The following is a 24,559-nucleotide window of genomic DNA, read 5'->3' on the forward strand; positions in this document are numbered from 1 at the left end:
AACCATAATAGAAAGCCCTGTAAATAAAAAGTAGGCCCAGTGGGGCATTTTAAAACTAAAAGCCATTACTGATAAAACAGGATGGGGCTAGTGACTAACAATCTCACGAAACGCTGCTACTATGCTGGTTAAGAAGAAACATGTTGGCACCTTCTCACTTAGACCACAGCCAGCCTGTCAACACTTTCTACATGGTCACCACGATGGAAAGGCTAAAGATAATCATAAAGCAAGTCATGAAGGCAATTTGCTTACAGCCTTGCTCTGTGACTGGCCAAGTTTCCTGGGCCTAAGTTTCAACATTTATAAACTGAAAAGTGTTGGACTGGTTCCTAAGTGCTGGTGCTTGGACTGGAAGCCAATTGGCTGTATGAGTATCACATGCAGAGCTTTTTTTGTTATTCTTGTTCCAACACAGAGTCCCAGGATTACTGGGCTCCAACCACCAAAGAGTTTGATTCAGTGGGGCTGGATGAAGGTACAGGAATAGATGTTTTAAACTCCCCAAGAGATTGGGTTTAGGAACCACCGTTGGCTTAGACTACATTCAGGTCTAAAATGTGAAGATCCAGATAAACAAGGGAAAACCCAAGGTACAGACTTATATTTTACTAAAAATGGAAAATGCAGAAGTGTATTTTTAACTAACCGACTTTATCTAAATGTTCTGAGACAAGAGGTAGTATCAGGCATTTGTTAAGGTCATTTAACTTCAGCAACGTTTGGTGATCTCTTTGGTTTGAGACCCAACTGTTCAGTTATGTGCAGCCTGCGCAAGGCACTGGCAGGCTGAACTGAGCAGAGAGGAGAAACTAAATTAAAACTCAAGAGCTGCTGGAGCAAGAGAACAAGGACAGAGAGTAGTTCACATGGAGCCAGGTCTGCTTTTCTCAAGGCTAAGACAACAACTGGAAGCCCCAGCAGGCTCTAAAGATACACGTGATGTACTTTAAGGAAAATGGTTCTTTCTCGTACACCTTTCTTCTATGGATGTTGAAGCAACTCATAGCAGGAGGTCCTCAAATCGTGCTTTGCCTGTTACATATTTTTCAGTCTTTAAGAAACTGTAAAATGCAATATTCTCAAAGGTAAGAAACAACACCTTAAGCTATACAGCGTATCATCTAAACTCCTCACCTTGATAACCAGGTAAGAGGAGGACTCGAAAAGAGCAAGTGTCTGGATAAGAGAGAGGGAGAAAGAAAGAGGGAGAGGGAGAGAGGTGGCAAGGGCAGACAACCATGGAGGCCTGAGCACCAAGAGGGACACCAAGTTCCACACCTCACAATGTTTCCTAAGAGCATCCCTGCCAATCCACAAAATAAGAACAATGTCATGCTGTGCCTTCCCACTTCTTGGAAGGCTTGCAAGGTTACAATTGATGTCGTCATGATGAGTCCCAGGACTATGAAGAAATTAGCTGCACTGATCCACTATGATTACCTCTCGCCTAGGGCAGTTTGAATGCCAAGTTTATCTAATGATTGGCAGGAGAGCATTTAAAGAATGCCATTTCTGTCATTTTTTTACCTGACCTGCTGCCAGTTGAGTCTTCCCAGCTTATTTCCAGTCTCATTAGTTGCCATGGATGCATCCCCTTGTCTAAATGACACTTCAGTCAACATCTGCCCTATCACCAACCCCTAGAAAGGAGTGTGAGTTCTCCAAGGAAAACTCTGGTAACATCTCAGTTGTTTCATTATTATTGTTATTATTGTTATTGTTATTTCATTATGTAGTTTTCAGCTCATAAGAAGTCCATCTTTCTTGTTAAAGATTTATATAATAAAAATCAATGAGTAATTTAAATTGGACGTCAGAGAACTTCCCAGCTTGACACCCCCAACTTATGCACGTAAATGCAGAGCGTAAGTACACGAACAACTCTTCAAAACAATGGATACCATGCCTGTCTAATTCAGCAGGAGAAAACTCGTGAGCTGAGTACCTGCCTGCTCATGCCACAAACTGTGCTAGACCTATCATGCCACCACATTTAAGCCTCTGGCCCTACAGGAGACGGTATCATCCTATTTACACAGGTGAGGAAACGGAGGGTCAAAGTGGCTAAGTATGATGGAGACTGCCATCTCCATGAGGCTTTAACATGGGCCAGGTCCATTCTAGGTACTTTGCATTCATCAACTCATTTGATCCTCACAATAGCCTATGAGGTGGGTTTAATGATCCTCATGCTACAGACGAACATACTAAGACACAGAGAGGTTAGACAGCTTTGCCGTTTCATACAGCTAGTCACCACCAGAACCAAGAATCAGATCCAGAATTTGGCCCCCGAGCCTGTGCACTTAACCACTTCTCTGTTTTACAGATGAATGGCCTCAGGTCATGGAGACAGCAGTTCAGGAAAATGGATTCTAACTCAGCCAGATTCCAGGTGAGGTACTGAATATGCACATTTTCACACACTTACCCAAAGGCACTTGCTTCCAAATCATATCAGAATATAAACTCTTGCACTGCATAGACGTGGACCCAAGGAATCATCTAATCTAAGCATTTAAATCATGGATGCTTATAAAGCAACTGACAACTGATTTAAGGCTTCATATTCAGTCCTTTCCAAGCTGTACATTTAAGAAGATACATTTATTACAAAACCTCAGTCCCACACACATAGCGGTTTCTAGGAAGATGTGCTTAGGACTTAAATGATGGACCAAGGGTAGCTAGCAGGAGGGTACCACAGGATGGAGAAATGGAAGGGAAGGAGAGGGAAAACGAGCAGGGAGGAAATATCAAAAAAAGAAGATGAAAACTATTTACTGAACACTATGTTCTAGGAATTCTGCTAGCCAGTCTACATGTTATTGTACTTTACCTTCATAACAACCTAAAGGAATTTAATAATATCCCCAAGGTTCCTTTGCTAGCATTCAGAACAAATCAAAATTAAACTAGTGTCTATCAAACCTCAAAGACCAAGCTCTTTCCATTACTCTCATGCTGCCTCCTCTAAGCAATTCAATTTCAATTCCACAGAGGGAAAAACAAAAAACAACAACAACAAAAAAAGTGCTCAATCTCTCTGGTCTCCATCTCCCCCTCTATACAATAGAGATAACAATAGGTTTTTTCCTCAGTTTTTCTGGAGAAAAAATAAGATGGCATTTGCGAAGCTCTCCGAACTGTCCTTGGGCACACAGGAAACACCCAATTATCAGTGCTGCTAAGTGATGACATAGCAGTGATAAGGAGAAGGATGCCAGGCGCTGTGCTGGGTACAGTATGCAGAAGTTACACCAGCCTGAACAAACACACGCTAGGCCAGCACAACCTACAACCCTCCTTGAGCAACCCAAAGGCTAGTAGGAGGCATCCTAGAGAAATGCTTCTCAAACGGGCATGTGCAAATGAATCACTTGGGGATCCTGTTAAAATACAGATTCTGATTCAGTAGGTCTGAGCAGGGACTGGCGAGCCTACATTTCTAACAAAGTCCTGGGTGATGCATTGGCTCAGAGACCACACTTTGAGTAGCCAGGACCTAAAGAATTTCTTTCTCATTTCCTAGACTCTAAATTTTCCTTCTCAAGTGCCTGAGATAATGAAAACAAGCCAGGGAAAATAAATCATCTTCAACAACCAAATGTCAAATAAATTAAAGTCTCAAGCACTGAGACCATAAAAGATATTGAAAGCAGCTTCCTGGGGCTCCCGGGACCGGAAATCCTTTCTGCAGACAACTCTCCTGGCAGCCAGCTAATCACCAAGAGGAGAGAATGCCTCCATTTTCCTCTCCTTCTCCCTACATCAAAAGGAGAAATGATAAATCTGTTGTGTGGCTCCAGGTCCGATTTGAAGGCTAAATCTTTCTGCATTCTATTTAAACTCCCAAATTTATCCTAAGAGAGAGGACTACTTACTTACGTTGGTTGGAATAGTTGTAGTCTTTCTCCTCTCATTGTGTTCCTTCCAAGTGACTCCCTCTCACCGATTTTTTCCCACCAGCAACATTCCAATTTAATTTGCACTATTATGAAGACAGATGCTACAAAGTTCATTTGTTATTAAGTGACCACAGGAAATGGCAGGGATTCTGATAAGTAATTGAAATTATGTCACGTTAACAGCCAACCAGATTCTCTTCATTCGTGCCTTTCAGGATCCTAGGGTAGTATCAATTAAGACAAATTAAGACAAAGACACTTGGGTTGGAAGAAATATTATTTCTTCCAAGAAATATTATTGGCCCCGTAGTGTGATTCGGGCCATGGGAGTTAAGAAATATTTCAAGTCCGACTCTGAGAAAAGCTTTCACAAATATTTTATGAGCTCTGAAATTACAATAACTCACCAAGCAGCTCTTTCCCATTTCACCTTTTCCCAAGCACAACACCACAAGCAGCCACATCCAAACAAGAGAGAGGTGGGATGACAGAGATGTGCAAGGAGCTTGATCCTTTCGCTCTCTAGCCTAAGCAGTTACAGATCCCGTTTCGTCTTGGTATTGTTAGGATTTTATGACCCTTGTCCACCCAGGTACAAGGAAGCCAGGCTACGCAAGAAATGAAAGGCTGGATTTTGCCCACTTTTCACACATCCAGACTCTTTTGCTGGGCATGCTCTGAACAGTCTCATTCTAAGCACAGGGTTAAGAACATGGACTCTGCAGTCAGAATTCTTGGGCTCTGATGCTCACTATCAGTGTGGTCTTGGATAAACCATAGCTTCTCTTAGCCTCACTTTACTTTTTCACGAACTGAGGTTAATAAAAGCACCAACCTCTAAGGTTACTGTGACAAGGAAATAAGATAATGCATATAAACTGCTTAGCACAACGCCTGCCACGAGTGAAAACTGCTATCCTGCCTTGCAGAGCTCCACAGTTGTAAATTAAAGAAGAAGCAAAATTTGCAAGTTTTTGTCCCCTGTAATTATACTGTTGGCTCCATTTAATATTAAGTCACTGGATAATTAGTATAACTCAACACCCAGAGATAACTGTTTCTTCACTCACTGGGCCTCAGCATTTCTATCTGTAAAATGAGGTGGTTGTAGTAAATTGCTTATAGATGCCTTCTCAGTTCCAATAGGCACTGTCTAGATATTACTGAGCAATGCTTCAGGGATGCAAGCAAATCCTGAAAGATCCTCTCCTTCAAGCTGGGGTGGGGGCTGAGCCCACGTTAGAGCTGCACAAGCAGTAACTCCATCTTTCCACTTTACCTGCCTTGTGTCTTTTCGTTCCTTCATCTGACAGGAATGCCACTACCACGTGCTAAAACTGAGGGGCCATGGTGGCCAGGATGCTTGGAAGAGTGACATATGACCCCCTAGAACTAAGAGACTCACAGGCCAGAGGCAGAATCACGTCAAGTAACTCGTGAGTGCAAAGACTAGGGGTGTCGAGCAGGGCAGATGTGTTCTGCTACCAGCGCCATAAAAAAATGATGGCGGCACCCTTCGGGGTGTCTCTAATAAGCCCCAAGATGTATTTAAGTAACGAATGGCAACCACTACACTCCTGTGACCAGAGGTGCCTAATTACCAGTGCTTATGACCAGCACTTAAATGTCTACTCTGTACCAAGCCTACAGCAGCTTCGTTGAACCCTCTAGGAGAACCCCCTGAATGAGGTATTGTTATTGTTATTTTCAGAGAGCTACAAACATCAACCATCTTCCTGGTATGGCTTCTTCTAATAGCAGCTGGCCCACTCACAGCTTTTTCAGCCTAAGAGACTACAAGTAATCCATACGAACCCCTCCTGACTACAGACGTTTAGACCACAGACAAGAACTTGATCTACAGCAGCAAACTCACAGACTTGGCCAATTAAGTTCTCCAGGTTTTCTCTGGCCAGGCTACAAAGCAGAGTTAGCTAGGGACCTTCTCAAACACACATGTACCAGGGTCCATCTCAGACTAGTTAAATCAGGATGGTGGGGAGGAGAGCCAGATAAACATATTTTGCAAAGCTCTCCTGTTGATTCTAATATGAAGCCAAGGGTGAACACCATGGTTTTAGTGCAGTGGTTCTCGAAGTGTGATCCCAGAGTAGCATCAGCATCTCTTGGAAACTTGCTAGAAATACAGATTCTCAGGCCCCGCTCCAGGCCTACTGGATTAGAGACCCTGCAGTGCCCAGCAATCTTGATGTGAATAAGCCCCCCAGATCATCCTGATACACACCAGTCGGCACCACGGCTCTAAAGCTCTGCTGCTCAAAGTGTGGTCCACCAAACTGGTATCACCTAGAACCTTGCCAGAAACACAACACAACACCCGACTTACAGTTCATGAATCAGAATCAGCACTTTAACAACATCATGAAATGACTGGTATTCACATTAAGGTTTGAGGAATAAAGGAGAAAAATTTTGTGAATTTCTATGAAAGAAGTTAAAAAAGCCAACACGGAAAATAATGATTCTCAACCAGGAAGGTGTGCTCCTCCTAAAGGGAATTCATCAGAACAAACTCAGGGATTTTCTCAACCTATTCTTTTTTTTTTTTTTTTAATATTTTTTTTTCAACGTTTATTTTATTTTTGGGACAGAGAGAGACAGAGCATGAACGAGGGAGGGGCAGAGAGAGAGGGAGACACAGAATCGGAAACAGGCTCCAGGCTCCGAGCCATCAGCCCAGAGCCCGACGCGGGGCTCGAACTCACGGACCGCGAGATCGTGACCTGGCTGAAGTCGGACGCTTAACCGACTGAGCCACCCAGGCGCCCCTTCTCAACCTATTCTTACAGACCCCCAGAGATTCCATTATCTAAGAATCACTGCTGCCAATGAGGATATGTTGTATTTGTCAGTGTGTAGGACAGAAAACAGGTTTAAAGAGCAGAAAATGAGAGAAGCTGGTAAGAAAAGTATGATGAGCATGGCAAGCTGAAGACAGGGACAAGGAGAAGAAGATAACTCTATAAAGAGAGAGAAGTCACTGATCCCTAGAACTGGCCTTGGGATCTCCCACCTTCCCAGTTTTGAATCTAGTTCAGCAGTATCCTCATAATAGTTTTTCCTGAGATGATTTGAAAGGTCCCTCTCTCTGTAACTATAATCATTCATTTTGTGCTGTGCCACCCAAGAGTGCTCACAGACTGGGGCACGGGGGTGGGTAGGTAGGGGGTGGATAGAGGGAAGAAGAGTCTGACTTCACCAGGCAGCCATGATCCCACTCCGGGTCCCAGGTGTTAAGGAAAAATCTGCCTGGAATCACAGTTTCCTCCCTGAGGTCCACTTTGTGCCCCCAAACCAAATACACACCTCAGAGAAAACTGAGTTCGAGCCCCGCGTCGGGCCCTGTGCTGACAGGTCAGAGCCTGGAGCCTGCTTCGGATTCTGTGTCTCCCTCCCTCTCTGCCCCTCCCCTGCTCGCTTGCTCTCTCTCTCTCTCTCAAAAATGAATAAATGTTTTTAAAAAATTTTTAAATAATATACTTTTCATTCAGTCATTCAACAAATACTTATGAAGTACCACCCTTGTACCTGAGACCATGCCAAGGGTTGAACTAGATATAGCTATAGCCAACAGTTCTCTCTTCTCTCTGAGGACAATTATGCAATCAATTAGAGGTAAAGGGCAGACTAAAGAATAATACATATAACATAATCTTGTTGCAAAAAATTGCACAAACCAAAACATCAACATATATGCACACATAAAATACAGCAAGAAGAGTTCGAGTCAAATATTCCAAAAATCACTGGTGAGCAAACATTTTTTGTAAAGGGCTATCTTGTGAATATTTTCAGTTTTGTGGGCCATCCAGTTGCTACAGCAACTACTCAGCTGTGGTTACAGAATGAAAGCAAACACAGAGCTTTAATACTTAAGTGAGCATGTCTGTGTTCCAGTAAAACTTTATTAACAAAAGCAGGAGGCAGGCCAGATTTGGTCCTCAGGTTGCAGTCTGCTAACCCATGCTATGAATATGAAAAGTCGGTTTCTTCAGAGGAGACTTGAGGTAGGGATGGACGATTTAAAAGAGTATTCTCCCTTTTACCCCATATGCTTCCTTTTTGTTTGAATATTTCATCCACCACTGAATTTTCAGTCTTTTGCACACTGCCTGGCACATGGTAGTCACAAATAAGGACTTGTTTAGCAAATCAATAAGTGGATGAGTTTAGTTTTTAAGAATGAAATGTTAACTTCTAAACATGCGTTAAGTACAATGAATATGGTGAGAGAGGAAATATAGGATGTTCTGGGGACATCAACTCCAGACTTGGGAGTGTCAAGAACTTGATCCAAGCTCATTAACACCCACCACTGCATGTAGTGATACCAAGATGGGCAACAGCTATGCCTCACAAATGTACAAGCATCACACACACACAAAAGCCAGACCACTTAACCAGTATTTGAGCAGGCAATCAGTTCAAGCGGGAGACTCAGAAGTATCTGGGTTGTAATTGTGTCCACCAAGACAGCTCCTGGGTTCTGCACACCATCCTCCCTGACCCCAAACTAGGCAACACTGGGGCAAATGCCAGAGGAAGAGCCCACCTCCCCTACTCCCACCCCAAGTGTAATGCCATCCAGGCTCAATCACGGCACAAGCAAAACGGAGAGACCTCAGCCTTCCTGCTGAAATGGGGTTTTGAAAACAGTGAGAAATTACAGGTGATTGCTCCTCCCTATAAACCTCTGTCTGTGGGCAATTGCTTCTCCACAGCAAACAAAGTGTCAGTCACTTCTCTTAAAAGAAGAGCCTGTAAAGAGAGAAGACAAAACTGCTACTCTTTCCTAGAAACCCACACCACACACGACTGCTGAACAGTTGTCATTCATACAATCCCCTAAGGAGGGAGATTAAATCCTGCCTTCAAAAAAAAAAAAAAAAAAAAATGAAACCCAGCCTTGCCACTGAAGTTTATTCTCAAAAGATCGAAATAGATAAATTTATTACATAAAAATAGACCATGATGTTTTCAGGTACAGCATATTCTTTGTATTAAACAGATACAGAGTTAACCAAAATCTGTGTGTTCACATGCAAAAAAATCCTCTTTGACCCTTTGTAAATTCTCATTTTGTGTTGTAGCTCTGGAAGAAAAAATAGTGTCACTTTCCTTCAAGGATTTGTATGTGGATCTTTGGCTCCACTAGCTGGTAGTAATTTAAACATATATGAAAGCAAAGTGGTGGTGGGGGAAATGTGGCTAAAGATAGAGAGACAAGAAGTATACCACCAAAGAACTAGATCCCACTTTGGGAAGGTTGAATCCACATGCTTAGGAGAAACTGGATGTACTGAGAGTTATAGAGCTCCAGCCCTACTCCCCAGGGAGTTCTATGAAGAGCCCAACACCCTCCACTACTGGGGCAAAGGGTTCTTTCCCTCCAATGGAATGTCCCCAGTTCCTCTATGACCCCACTTTTCTCAGTGTCCTCTTGCAGATTTTCCTATGAAGTTTTAGCCCCTGCTACATCATCAAACAGCCTCTAGGTCCTTCTGCCAACCATTCACTTATTTGTCTCTTGACATCACATCCAGAGAATAGCTCCTGGCAGTCAGCATCTATTCTCAGCCCTCTACTGACCAATCAACTGATCCACTGCCAACCCCTTCAGGATTTTGGGGGGAGCCTTCAGAGCTGCATGTGGACAGAAGACTGTGGAACATCTGTGTCAAACTCTGAGATGTCTCTGTTGACCCTGAGACAGGGTAGGGGAAATGGGGAGGGAACAGAGAGAGAGAGACAGAGCCAAAGAAGAGAAGAGGATAGACACTGCCCTCACCTTTTGGAAAGGACGCCCAGAGAAGAACAGAACCAACATTCTCTCAGTTCTAAACAGGTCTCAGTCTAGGTCCTAAATTTTTCTTCAAGTATTGCCTCCATAGGTACAAAGTAATTAATACAACTTAGGTCTCATAAATGGTGTTATTTATTCATGCCCCCCAAAGATTTTTCTGCATGTCTAGGGGTTGTGTCATGTAAATTAGTGGGCACAATATTTTTGAAATAGTGTATTTTCTCCTTTGAGGTTGCTATTGTTTAATATATGCTTGCCTTAAAAACACAAATAGTGGCAATGATCTCCCTATTCCTCCAGATGTTACCACAGGACTCAGAATATACACTCCTAGAATGTTTGATGGATGGATGGATGAATGAATGAGTATATGAGTGATATTTGCAGTAATTCAAAGTTAGACAACCCTGGAATAATTTTAAACCTAACCCAATTCTTGGTGGATGCTTGTTTCATACTTTAATTATTTTGTTCTCTCAGTATAATTACAGGGCATGTATTTCTCAGACATCCTTTATATTACTAAACGTCAGACTTATTATTGACTTTTCATTGAAAACCCACAGCCTGTGTTGGGAGTATTCTCACAGGATTCCCACACTGTATTTCTAGGAGACATCCAGGGCATGGCACGCACATTTTATACTGGGGATAGTCACCCATTTTTGCTATGTCCCCTTGGGTTCCTGAGCAGGAGAGATATTCCAGACCAGATAGGCTGTCTCCTAGACAGAAATCCTAACTGTCTTTCCATGAGCCCAATCTCTGCCCATCAGCAGGGTTTCTGAGATTCCTCCAGCTCTCTTTCCCTTCTCTAAGCATTTGAACTTTAAGAAATATTAGAACTTTCTTACAACTCTGGACCTGCCCTGTTATGAACCTTTACAGAGATAATCCCATTAAAATGGGGTTGTTAGGGTGGTCCCTACTCCATTGGACAGGTAACTTATACAAGAAGTGGAATTTGGAGACAGGCATACAGGAAGAACACCATGCGAACATGAAAACAGACATCTACAAGCCAAGGAAGGAAGTCTGGAACAGATCCTCCCCTCACAGCCCTTAGAAGGAACCAACTCTGCCAACAACTTGACTTTGGACTGGGTATCTCCAGAGCTGAGATAATAAATTTCTGTTATTAAAGCCATCCAGTCTGTGGAACTTTGTTACGGCAGCCCTAGGAAATTAACACATGCCCCCAACTTCCCCTCTTCAAGCCACGTCTACAGGGTGCATGGGCACACTGATACTTCTTGCACAGGAGGGTACTGTACTGGCTGAGGACAGAGCCAGGAGTCCTGCCAGGCCTCAAAGCTTGCTTCCGCCACACTCTAGTGTGACTTGAATTACATTTCCTAGTCCCTCTGCACTTCGTTGTTTGCATCTCTAAAAAGAGACTGTACCAGAATAATACCTCAAAGTAGTTCTGAGGATTAAATATGAAAATCCAGCCCAGTGTCTTCCACAGTAAGAGGTCAGTAAATGTGAGTTGTTGGTTTTGGTAGCTGTGGTAATTAATGGTAGTAGTGAATATTCTACAGGCATATGATACGTATTAAAAGGAAAATAGTGTTTCAACATAAAGAGACCTGGATTCAAACTCCAGTTCCATTTCTTAGTAGCTCTGTGACTTTGGACAATTCACTTTACCTCTCTAAACCTCAGTAAATTGGAGATAATCTAAAAATGGGAGGAAATCATATATCTGTCATAGAGGTGCTGGGTAGATTAAATGAGAAAATTAATAGAAAGCATTTAGCACTCTCCCTGGCTCTGAGGGAAGGCCCAATACGAGGCCACACTTAAATACAGATGATCTGATTCCTCACCTCAGTCCCACTTCACTCGGTTTTTTCAACCACATCCTTTCCCCAGGCCTGAAAAGAATACATAATTTTGCAAGACAAAAAGACTGCAAACAGCTAAGCAACAGCTGTTCCTTATCAACTAACCCAAGTGTGGGCAATACCATTAAAATGCATTAGTGCCCCATTCAAGAAGGCAGGCTCAACCCAAGAGGGCAGTTCATTTCCAAGCCCACATGTTCTCCAACCAAAATGAGCCACACATCCCTCACAGGCACTTTGAACAGCATTTCAAGGTCACTTCCTGGGACATGAAATTGTCCCTCAGCAGTCACATAGCTGGCATGTCCCTCCTTTTACCTGCAAGGCCCCTGAAGTCTGCTGAGTGAAATCTTTCTGCCTTCAAAGATTGTGCGCAGGTAGAAGTTACTGACTGCTGCATGCCTGGGGCTCAGGGAAGCACTCTCTCTATTCCAAGTGATTCATAAAACATCCCTGTTTTTTAAACATACACATAAAGGAACTAAAAAGGTTTCATAAGGAATAAAAAATCATATTCCCTCTTTCAAACCATTTGAAAAACTTGAAAATCTTCTCAAATATTTTATTGAGAATTCTGAGCATTTGTCATTATTCTCCACATAAAAGCAAATGCTAGCACTCTAACAAATCTAGGGGAGATGTACAAAGGACAGTTAACTATTATTTTCATAATCTTCATAACCTTTATATCCTGAAATCATTGTTCTAGCAATAACTAAGCATTCCTAGAAATTATCCTTGGAAATTACAGTTATAAATGCTCTCCCCAAAATGTAGGAAGGATGATTCTCTTTTTACCTGACAGAAGGGGAAACCAAAGTTTAATGTCTAGTTTATAGTTCACATGACACTCTCTAAGTACTGTCCCCACTGCCATTCAAATCCTCTCCCCACCAAGTTCAGAAGCACTTGATTGTCACTGTGAAATCTGCCTCAATTTTTATAGATTCAATTTACAAGGAGTACTTGGAGAGCCACTCTAGCAGCAAAATATTCCCCTCCAGAACCTATACCTGAAGAGATTATATGGGGAAAAAATGTTATTTCTTTTTTTTAAGAATTTTTTTTAATGTTTATTTATTTTTGAGACAGAGAGAGACAGAACATGAACAGGGGAGGGTCAGAGAGAGAGGGAGACACAGAATCCGAAGCAGGCTCCAGGCTCTGAGCTGTCAGCAAAGAGCCTGACGCGGGGCTCAAACTCACGGACCATGAGATCATGACCTGAGCCGAAGTCGGAAGCTCAACCGACTGAGCCACCCAGGTGCCCCAAAAAATATTATTTCTTAATGTCAAGCTGAAGTCAGCTAGGCATGAGGCTGGGAGACAAGTTCTTGTGTGAATTAGGCTATGAGAACACAACTGCCACCTGGCCAACCAGTAAGCCCCATGGGGCTGAGGGTCATCTCTGGCTCATATAATGTTGTACCCCAAGCACCCGGCCTGGTGCTGGCTCAGAGATCTATAAATATTTTGTAAATGTCTGATATATACTGAGCCTCTTTGACATAAGGTACATTACTTGATTCAGTTTTGTATCCCACACACACCTACCATGGTATTTTTGTACAGTAATTGTTCACCCATCTGGTCAGCAATCCTACTCAAAACTTATATTCCATGCTGTGAATTAGACAGTAGAATACGCATTGTCTCACTTAACATTCACAATAATCTTCTTTGGGAAAAGTGTTACAGCCAATTTACAAAGAGAAAACAGAATTCAGTTACACCAGATGCTCTAAGTTGCACAGAGCCATGGGTAGCAAGAGTTAAATATGAACCCAGGTCTGTCTGACTCCAATGTTCATCTTGCCTCCACCCTATATTTCCCTAACGGGTTAGTAGCATTCACACACACATACGTATGCACAAAAGTTGCACAGTCAAAATAGTTCAAGAAACTTAAGGGTTTTTTTGCTACAGATCTTCTCAGAGCCTTTTCCATGCTAATGTGGAGTGTACATCTCCAAGAAAATACTGGGATTAAGTGGCTTTCCCCAAACTATTGTAAAGAATCCTTTGTTCATGCAGCATCTCATGGGACCACTGTCCCATAGAACATTTTTAATAAATAGTGAGCTATATCACCCCATATCTCAATAAACACCTGCTGAACTGAAATTATCTGGTCTTAGGTCTCTGAGAAGAATACCAGTTACCTGAAAGAGGGCAGAGCATGTGGGACATTTTCCTCTGTAGCATGTCGGTAAGCCCCCAAATCCCTTAACTCTTCATAGAAATTTAATAATAGGAATTTCATCCTGTGGAAACTATCTAGTGAAACTCAAAAGTTACTGTCATAAAAAAGTGAACCCCTGCCTTCCCTGGGCCATTAATATGCTCAGTAACAGCTAAATATTAAACCTACAGAAATATACAGAAATGCAAAGGTGGAAGAGAGGACCATTTCACCAAAGGGGAATATTTTCTCATATTTCTTCCTTCTCCTATTCCAAATATATCCCATTTGAGATCTCTTGAGGTTCTATACTCTTTTATTCTCTCAGCCAAAAATTTTACATTTAATCAGATGTCCAAGGCTGCTGAATAGGAATGATGGTCTTCATATTTAAAAGAAGTCAGAGACTGGGGGGGGGGGGGGGGGGAGTCTAAGCTGACAGTCTTCTAAAATCAACATTCCAGATTTCCAGTCCTGAAAGTTACCTCATTTACTTTCTCATAGCCCTTTCAGTCTTATTTTTGTTGCCGTCATATATTTTCTTCAGTGTGACTCAGGACAAGACTCAAATGAAATTTGTCTGTCACCTTGAATGTCCCTCCCTATTTCCCTTTCTGCCCACCAAGATGGGATGTTCTACTACAGAGGCTATGCCTCAGGATCGACCATGTCTGTCGCACAGCATTCATTCAATTCATTCCCTCACTCATTCACTTCCATTCATGCACTCATTCACTTACTCACTCATTCAATAAATAGTTCCTGGCAAGTAAAAGACACTGTGTCTGTCATCATTTTCAGTCTTTATGACATTCAAACACTTTATATAATGATACCTACTTCAGCCTAAGGGGACACAGAAGTGTTCCCAGAATAAGGATATGGAGATCTTAAGCTAGATTTCTTCATTCATTCTAAAAATATTACTGAGAATCCACCATGTGCTGGGGATTATTCTAGATATTAAAGGAGACAGACCGGGTCTCTCTTCTCACCTCTGAGGAGGTGACATTAAACTGAGACTTAGAAAACAAGGCAGAGGCAAACATACCAAGATCTAGGGCAGCAGTTTATCGGCCGGTTTTCCAGCCAGTGCAATACCTCAAAGCAGGACAGCCCTGACCTGTTCCTAAAACAGAAAGAAGTGCCTTGTAACTGGTGTGTAAAGAACAAAAAAAGGAAAGCGATGGGGTGGTGACACATTACACAAAGCTTTGTAGGGAGGCCAATGGAAGGGGTCTGGAGTTTTCTTAAATTCATGAAGGTTTGGCAGATGGGTCTCAAATTGGTGACAACACTAACACTTGCTATTTGGAGCAAGGATTGTGGGAAGGTAAGAGGTCACCCTTCCCTCCAGTGACTCACAGTAATCTTCTACACAGTGGGATTGCAATCCTTTTTGGTTACCAACCCATGCTATACTTCTGGTGACAAAGGGAGCCTTTGCCCTCTAATTTCTCCATGTTCCCTGAATATATAACTAAACCTTGAGTCAGTGACCTCCTTGAGTCGTACCAGAAACCTTTTTCTCACACATGACCCAGGACAAAGGATTTTTTAAAGTTCCCTTGAGCCATTTCCATTTTCCCAATATCTCCGTCTTGCCACTTCTCTGGAAGACAGTCCCTCTCCCTCTCTTATCATCTAGAGTCAGAATCCTCCAGGAAAGCACCAGGCTCACCACCACATTTCCATTTCTGTCTCTCAGCATAAATCGCAAAGCATCTGAAGCATAACTACATTTGGATGAATCTCAGCCACATTACATTGGTAATTACTTTCTCTTCATATATGATACAGGGGGAAGGGTTCCACTGTTTCTTTTCTCTCCTGCCTTCTCCTCTCCCAGATCCAAGATTCAAGGATCATACATAGTGTCCCAGTGGATGCCCTTCACTGATGTCCTTTCACTGACTAATTTCAGCCTCTGTGACATTCAAATAAAGTATTAGAAGTTTTATTCATTAATTCACTTAAAGCAAAAACAAAAAATTAAAAATTAAGAGGCCACTGACCACCATGTAGTCAAGACACATGCTCTTGTCCTCAAGAGCTACTAGAAAAATTATGAAGAAAGCATGATATGCAAAATGCCCCATGTGAATACTGCTCTCGATGAAAGGAATATTCTTCATTCAAAAGAATATCTTAATGGGTAAAGAAGATGTGGCATATATCTACAATGGAATATTACTCAGCCGTCAAAAGGAATGAAACCTTGCCATTTGCAACAACATGGGTGTAACTAGAGGGTATTATGCTAAGCAAAATAAGTCAGAGAAAGTAGAATATCATATGATTTCACTCACATGTGGAATTTAAGAAACAAAACAGATGAATACAGGGGGAGGGAAGGAAAAATAAAATAAGATAAAAACAGAGAGGGAGGCAAAACATAAGAGACTCTTAAACACAGAGAACAAACTGAGGGCTGCCAGAGAGGAGGCAGAAGGTCATATGCGTTAAATGGGTGATGGGCATCAAGGAAGGCACTTGTCGGGATGAACACGGGGTGTTACATGTAAGTGATAAATCACTAAACTCTACTCCTGAAACAATGCTATACTATATGTTAACTAATTTGATTCAAATTTCAAAAAAAAAGCGTATCTGAAATGTTCCTTATACATCTTAGTGACACACAAATAAGCTTTCAAGACACAACCCATAATTTCCTCTGTAATTGCCTTTTTTCTCTATAACTTTTTTTTTATTAGTAGTAGAAAGGCTAGGGGTACCTGGGTGGCTCAGTCAGTTAAGCGTCCGACTTTCGCTCAGGTCATGATCTCACGGTTAGTGGGTTCGAGCCCCACCTCTGGCTCTGTGCTGACAGCTCAGCACATGGAGCCTGCTGTGAATTCTGTGTATCCCTCTCTCCCTGCCCCTCCCCTGCATATGCTCTGTCTTAAGCCTGGGTGGTTCAGTCAGTTAAGTATCCAACTTCAGTTCAGGTCATGATCTCACGGTTCATGGGTTCAAGCCCCACATCGGGCTCTGTGCTGAATGCTCAATCAAAGACTGGAGCCTGCTTCACATTCTGTGTCTCCTCTCTCTGCCCCTCTTCCCCTTGTGCTCTGTCTCACTCTGTATCTCAAAAATAAATAAATGTAAAAAAAAAAAAAAGTTTTTAAAACAAAAGGGTACCTGGGTGGCTCAGCAGGTTAAATGTCTGACTTTGGCTCAGGTCATGATCTCACAGTTCGTGGTTCAAGCCCCATGTTGGGCTCTGTGCTGACAGCTCAGAGCCTGGAGCCCGCTTCCAATTCTGTGTCTCCCTCTCTCTCTGCCCCTCCCCTGCTCATGCTCTGTCTCTCTCTCTCAAAAATAAATAAACATTTAAAAAAAATTAAGAAAGAAAGAAGAAAAAAAAGAAAAAAGAAAAGGCTAACATGTTCATTATAAAAGAATTACAAAATACTGTTGATCAATAAGAAAAAATAATAACATTTCAGTTTCTAATACCCAAAAATAGCCACTGTTGAAACCTAGAAATATAACTTTGTAGGTAGATAGAAATATAGATAGATGGTGGATAAATAGGTAGAGAGAGAGGAGAGAGAGAGAGAGGAGAGAGAGAGAGAGAGAGAGAGAGAGAGAGAGAGAGAAGAGATACGGATATGAGGTTAATGTGTTTGTTAACAAAAATGGAGACATGCTTCACATGTTACCTTATTTATAATCTAAACTTTTCACTTTATATATAATAGCTATCTTTTCCTGTCAATAAATATTTACTAAAAATATGTGTATATGAGATTTGCTCATTTTTTCCCCAGAACCTTTCTTCTTTGTATACTACCTCTGCTGCTCTGTGCTTATTCTACCCACTTCCCAGCCCACCCACAAGTCTAGGACATTCGATGTGCACTTCCTAAAAGAAACTTCCCTCTTGGTATGCTCTGACCCACTGGGGTACAGCAGAGCATCCCCAGGAACACCTGGTTCCTCCTTCAGGCCCACTTCTAGCTGTGCATCACTGGCAAGTTTCTTTCCTTCTCTGGGTCTCAGGTTCCATTCTAAAATTAAATATGAATGCTATTTGTATTATTTTTATAAGTGCTCCCTCCTAATAACATACAAAAACTACAGTATGTATCCTTCAATTATATTTTTTGAAATTTTTTTCACGTTTATTTATTTTTGAGAGAGAGAGTGTGTGTGTGTGTGTGTGTGTGTGTGTGTGTGTGTGTGTGAGTGCGAACAGGGGAGGGGCAGAGAGAGAGGGAGACACAGAATCTAAAGCAGGCTCCAGGCTCTGAGGTGTGAGCACAGAATCCAATGCAAAGCTCGAACTCGCTAACAGTGAGATCATGACCTGAACTGAAGTCGGACACTTAACCGACTGAGCCACCCCGGTGCCCCTGTATCTTCCAATTATAAAGGACAAGGTTTTTCTGTTCCATCTGGTCCAGTAAACAGAGGTACTCACGAACTGACAGATACAAATTGATTAGAAAATACCACACTAAAACACTATAAGCTGAGAATGATTGATTCAGACATCTTCAGGTGCAGGGGTGGGGGGTATGGGGTGGCGGGGAGCAGTGACACAGATCTGGGGCCGGTTATATTACTACTCGTGATCAATAGTCAGCTCTACCCAACGATTTAAGGACTGTATATAAGACAGAGAAGACGGCCAAAAGATGAAACATAACAGCAGAAAAGCACTGCCGAAATCCCCAAAGACTCAGGAGTTTCACATCTGGACAAATGACCTCATTAGGATTTCACTCAGAGTGGCATAGAAGATGATGTGTCTGATTGCTAAGCTAAAACATTTTTAAATTGGCCTTTACCAGCTGCTTGGCATTCTCAGGGAAGAAGAAAAGGCCTCATCTGAAACAAGAAGGATTTAGGGAGGAAATGGGACAGAACTTCCTAACCGCGAAAAGAATATCTCAAGATTATTATATAAGCGCAAAAGACTGCAGGGGGGAGGGGAGAGACAACCAAAATGGAAGAGTAATAAGGAACCAGTTCAAAAAGCTGCTACTTTTATAACGATGAGCTGAAACCTTCAAAATGATGGTCGTATAAATTTATAAATCTTGTAATTTGTTTCAGAATCCATGGGGTTAAGGTGGAAAAGGCAGACTACAAAGCAACATGTATACTGCAATTCTCCCTTTTTTTTTTTAAATAAAAAGTCTTTATATTTACATCTTGGCAACAAGATTTATATGTGGGTAATGGAATAATAAGCACATTTTTTTAAATATATTTCTAATTTTTTATTCATGTGCTAAGAAATGATGAAAATTTTAAAAATTAAATGCATCTGCATTCTCTGGGACTTTCTTCTAGACACTTTCTGCTAAGGGCTAGATATTTCCTTCTTCCCTATTCAGCGGAGACAGATTCAAACGGCTTTACCTCTAGTTGCTCGAGTGCCTTTTATCATTTCTACTTTTAACTGGTTTCTCTCTTTTCTGGCCTTTTCTTGTGTCATTCTTCAAATCATCCAATCCCTGAGTTGGAAGAGGCCTTAGATATTATGCATTCCAACCTCCCAACTCTGTATCAAGTAAGATGTAGATCAGTTAAGAAAGGAGAAAACCTCAACTCACTGTCTAAACCAGGGTTCAGCACACTACCAATCTGAGTGATCCCTACCACCGGCCACTTGTTTTTGTAAACAAAGTTCTACTAGAATATAGACATGCTCGTTTATGTATTGTCTATGGCTACTTTCACACAACAGTGACCAAACCGGCCTACAAAGTCTAAAGTGTTTGCTGTGTGGCCCTTTATAGAAAAAGTTGGCCAATTTCTGGTTTAAACAATGACAACACATCCAAAAATGGGCAATTCCAGGATTGGTTGATTTCACAGCTCAATGATGTTATCAAAGATCTGGTTCTTCCCAAACACCCACTGTACCATCCTCACTGCACCAGCTTTATCCCCAGACTAGCTCCCCACTGCAAGATGGCTATCATGGTTCCAAGCATCACATTCTGACCTAGACAGTGTCTAACACAAGAAGATACCATCCCTTCTGATATGCTTTATTTTAGGAGTGGGGCAGCTCTTCTCTCCAGACAAAAGCGTATTCCTCCTTACATTTCCCTGGTCAAATTTCATCAGCTGCCATCATAAGATCATGCCTAAACCAATCACTCAGGGAAGTGATATTTCTTAAGGCTCAGAGTAATCAGTTTACAAATGAGCTAGAGCTGGAGATATGCTCCGAGAAGTAGAGTATCTCTTAGGGACTGGGCTTGGTTTTATATAATACCCAAACTACAGTCACCTAAAGTGGGTCCCATTATTCTTTCATCTTACAAGAAGCCCAGAAGAAATCCAGGACTGATACAATGTCCAACAGACATTTCTGCCTGTCATTCAGTCCTTACCTGACCATCAGTCACAAAATGGTTGCTGTAGCTCCAGACATCATATCTACATCTTATGGAGGAAGAATGAAAAGGGAAGGGGGACGAAGACCAAATGACCATGCTCCCTTTTTAAGAGCTTTTCTAGAATCCTACATATCAAGTTCCCCTTTCATCTTGTTAGCCAGATGAAATAAAAGCAAAGCAACAAAAGCAAAATCAACAAATTGAGACTACATTAAACTTAAGAGCTTCTGCATGGCAAAAGGAATAATCAGCTGAATGAAAGGCAACCTCTAGAATGGGAGGAAATATTTGCAAATCATATATCAGATAAAGGGTTAACATCCAAACTATATAAAGAAGTCATACGACTCAAAAACAAAAAAAAATCCAATTTAAAAATGGGAAGAGGAACTATTAGACACTTTTCCAAAAAAGACATCCAAATGGCCAATAGGTACATGAAATGATACTCAACATCACTAATCCTCACATCAAATCAAAACCACAAGAAGGTATCACTTCATGCCTATTAGAATGGCTGTCATCAAGAAGTCAAAACAAGTCCTGGTGTCTATGGAGATAAAAGGAACCGCTATATACTGCTGGTGGGAATGTAAGTTAGTTCAGCCACTATGAAAACAATGTGGACATTCCTCAAAAGATTAAAAACAGAACTACCATGATCCAGCAATTCCACTTCCAGGTATACACCCAAAAAAAATGAAAACAAGGTAACACTGAGATATATACAGTCCCACATTTATTGTAGCATTATTCATAATAGTCAAAATATGGAAACAACCTGTCTGTTGGTAGATGAATAAAGAAGATGTAATACACACACACATACACACACGCACACACACACACACACACACACACACACAGCAAAAGAGAGAGAGATTATTCAGCTGTGAAAAAGGAAATCCTGCCATTTGTGACAATATGGATGAACTTTGAGGACATCATGCTGAGTGAGATAAGTCAGACAGAAAACACTGTATGATATCACTTACATGTGAAATTTAAAAAACTCAACTGGTAACAAAAGAGTGAAATGATGTTTACCAGAGGCTGTGGTTGTAGAACAGAAGAGATATCATTTAAAGGTACAATCCTGTGGGGTGCCTAGGTGTCTCAGTCATTTGAGCATCTGACTTTGGCTCAGGTCATGATCTCACAGTTTGTGAGTTCGAGCCCCATGTCGGGCTCTGTGCTGATAGCTCAGAGCCTGGAGCCTGCTTTGGATTCTGTGTCTCCCTCTCTCTCTACCCCTCCTCCACTTGTGCTCTGTCTCTGTCTCTCAAAGATGAATGAATGTAAGGGGCACCTGGGTGGCGCAGTCGGTTGAGCATCCGACTTCAGCAAGGTCACGATCTTGCGGTCCGTGAGTTCGAGCCCTGCGTCAGGCTCTGGGCTGATGGCTCAGAGCCTGGAGCCTGTTTCCAATTCTGTGTCTCCCTCTCTCTCTGCCCCTCCCCCGTTCATGCTCTGTCTCTCTCTGTCCCAAAAATAAATAAACGTTGGAAAAAAAAAAAAGATGAATGAACGTAAAATAAATAAATAAATAAATAAAATAAAATAAAAGGTACAAACTTGCAGCTACTAGACAAATCCTGGAGAACTAATGCACAGAAGAGTCAATGTAGACAACAATATTGTATTACAATCACCAAACAAGCTAAGAAACTAGATCTTAATTATTCCTGCCACAAAAAAAAAAGAAATAATTATGTGACCTGATAGAGACACTAACTATTGCTACATGGCAAACATATTACAACATATAAATGTATCAAATCAACATGTCATTTACCTCAAATTTGTACAATGTTATATGTTGAATATATTTCTTTTTTTTTTTTAAAGAGAAGCTGAAAAATACAATTGCTTAGCTGGGTATTTTCACGTCTCACAATCAAATTTCTGTGAGTATGTAAAAACTGATACTGGAGAGCAGAGATGGATCCTTGAACCAGAACAGGGTGTTGATCCAAAGAAAGGAGGAACGAGGATTGGGTAGATGATCAACAATATTTACTATATATTCAGTGAAGAAAACCTTCTAAAGCATCTCTGATAACTAATTTTATTTAACCACCTATGCATTTCACAGTACCCAATCTAGACAAGAAAAAAAAAAAAAAACTATACACCAAGCTCTTGCTTCCCTCTGTTTTGATAGACAATATCTCAAGTGCACTGGGGATTAATGTTCCCTTGTCCTCTGAACACCTTGGTTTAATAATACTGCAAAGGAAAAAGAAGAAAACCTTGACCATGTCCTTTTGGATCCCTCATTTGATCCACTTCCTGGGCACACTGTTCATTAATTAATATTTGGAATGAAAGGTGATACAGAAATACCAGTGTCACAAAAACAAACTGAAAATAGTTTCTTTATGGCACAGAGTAATTTTTATTCCTGCATTTCTATCCATGCCACTGGAAATAATGTTTAAAAATCATTTCAATTTCATTCATCCCATCTGACAAGTTAGTGTTGAGATGGTTCTTTAAATATTTAATAATTGCTTGAGACATTTCCCTTTATTATAATTCTATAGTCAGAATCTCTTGGCTCTTTCATCAGTCCCAAGGTCTGGAACAAACAGAGGCAGTTAATTTCCAGGCAAACGTTAAGTCACGTGATCTCTATTCCAATTTTGCTGAAGGTCAAACGAAGCACTTAGTTGAAGGGGTGTGAGTGCTCTCCCTCTCACCGGCCATTCTTTCACTGCCCATCTGACCCCCCCACCTCCACCCATGCACACCCTCTCATCAAATCAAGCCGGGCTTCTCTTAATCACCATCAGGGAGACAAAAAGGTATAGCTCTGGAGCATCGAGCCACAATTTCACACTCCATTTGCACAAGACCTCAGAAGGCCGCTAATGTGCTGTTTGTTTTTTAGCAAGCATCTCCGCGGTCATCACAGAAATGTGTTTTGGCACACCTCCCAGGGCACAGGAGCTATTTATGAGCGCTTGTCTTCAAGAGCCTACATGCAACATTAGGATGTCCACTGCCATCTGCAAACTGGACGTGGCCCAGAGACATTTGGGAACAGACCAGGACAACTTTGATGTGTAAGGAAGGTGAAAATAAATGTCACTTTTCATTTATTTCAACCCTGCCCACCTCTCCACCAATCCAGCCCCACTTGCCAGGTACTTATAGGACCCACCTTTCACCAACCCTCTTCTAAATCACTTGACAGTATAAAAAGTTACCAAGTCACATCCAGCTCTTCCTTGCGCGATTCAACTCATTAACTAGGAATGAAAACTGTCTCCAGCTTTCTCTCTTTCCTGCCATTCAACACCCGCAGATCAGGAAATACCCTTCGCTGACATTCACCATGTGAAACATTCAAAATAGCAAGAGAAATCCAGGCCAAAGGATCACCTTTGTATCACAATCTGCTCCCATCCTAACCATAATGCCAACACTTCCTGCCACACACTTCCCGGGTTCTGAGCTCCTGCTGATTCCAAGTCGCTATGAAATAATTTATAAGCAGGTTCATTTCCATTCAATCTCTAACTATTGAACACCAACTATGTGCCAGGTCCCCAAAACAAGGAAAAATTCCTTCTCTGGGAACAAGCAGTCCGCCAGAGTCACTGAAGCAAGTTATCTCTCCCCATATTAATATATATATGTATTTGTTTCAATGATATAAATGTTAAACGCTAGGATGCTGGTATGTATGTGTGGGTATACAGGAGCACAGAGAAGGGACACTTCACAAAACCAGAGAGATTAGAAGCTGCTTCCTGGGGAAGAATACACATGAGTTATATCTTGACTAATGTGTAAGATCCTTTTTAGTCAAGTGAACAAAAAGTAATAAGGGAGAGGAACTCACAGGAGCAAAGGTGCAGAAGCAAGACATAAGGGGAGGGGGGGAATTGCCAGGTCTGTGCTACAAGACTGAACATGTGAGGCCAGGAGTGAAATGAGATGAAGCATAAGAGACAAGCTAGGACCAGGTCATGGAAGGCCTTGTAGACCATGCCAGGGAACATCGATTTTATTCCACACAGGGGAGCAGTTGAAGCGGATTTAGCATGGGAGCTATCTGATGAGATTTATGCTTTGGATAGGTCACTCTGGTACCTGAGCAGAGGAAGAATTTAAGAGGGAAAAGACAGAAGCAGGTGGCAGTTAGGAAGCTGTGGCCACAGAGCAGAAAGGAGTTATGAGAGCAGTTATCATGGAGACAAAGGGAAGCGATGGATTCAAAAAAAATAGGTGGGAGGGAAACCTGGCAGGATTTGATGATTATCTGGATCTATGGAGTGAAAAAGAGGTAGGAGATTAAGATGACTCCCACATTTGTGACTTCTGAGACTATCAGCACAAATATAGAAAAAGGAAGTGGTGTGAGGAGGAGAATGGAAACTGTGTTCTACTTCGTGCTTATTGAGTTTTAAAAGATGTTTATG

The 24,559-nt window shown here is 41.6% G+C and overlaps 1 long non-coding RNA gene across 2 annotated transcripts in view; it reads right to left on the bottom strand.

Moving 5' to 3' along the window:
- Window positions 1–24,559, bottom strand: part of LOC109492102 — a 1,189,585-nt gene that overhangs the window by 908,593 nt on the left and 256,433 nt on the right. For both annotated transcript variants that reach the window (XR_006586544.1, XR_006586545.1), the window contains exon 4: window positions 14,816–14,893. This is a non-coding gene — a long non-coding RNA (uncharacterized LOC109492102). The remainder of the gene's footprint in view (window positions 1–14,815; window positions 14,894–24,559) is intronic.

The sequence above is a fragment of the Felis catus genome, chromosome D1, assembly GCF_018350175.1.
Source record: "Felis catus isolate Fca126 chromosome D1, F.catus_Fca126_mat1.0, whole genome shotgun sequence".
NCBI classification, from domain to species: Eukaryota; Metazoa; Chordata; class Mammalia; order Carnivora; family Felidae; genus Felis; species Felis catus.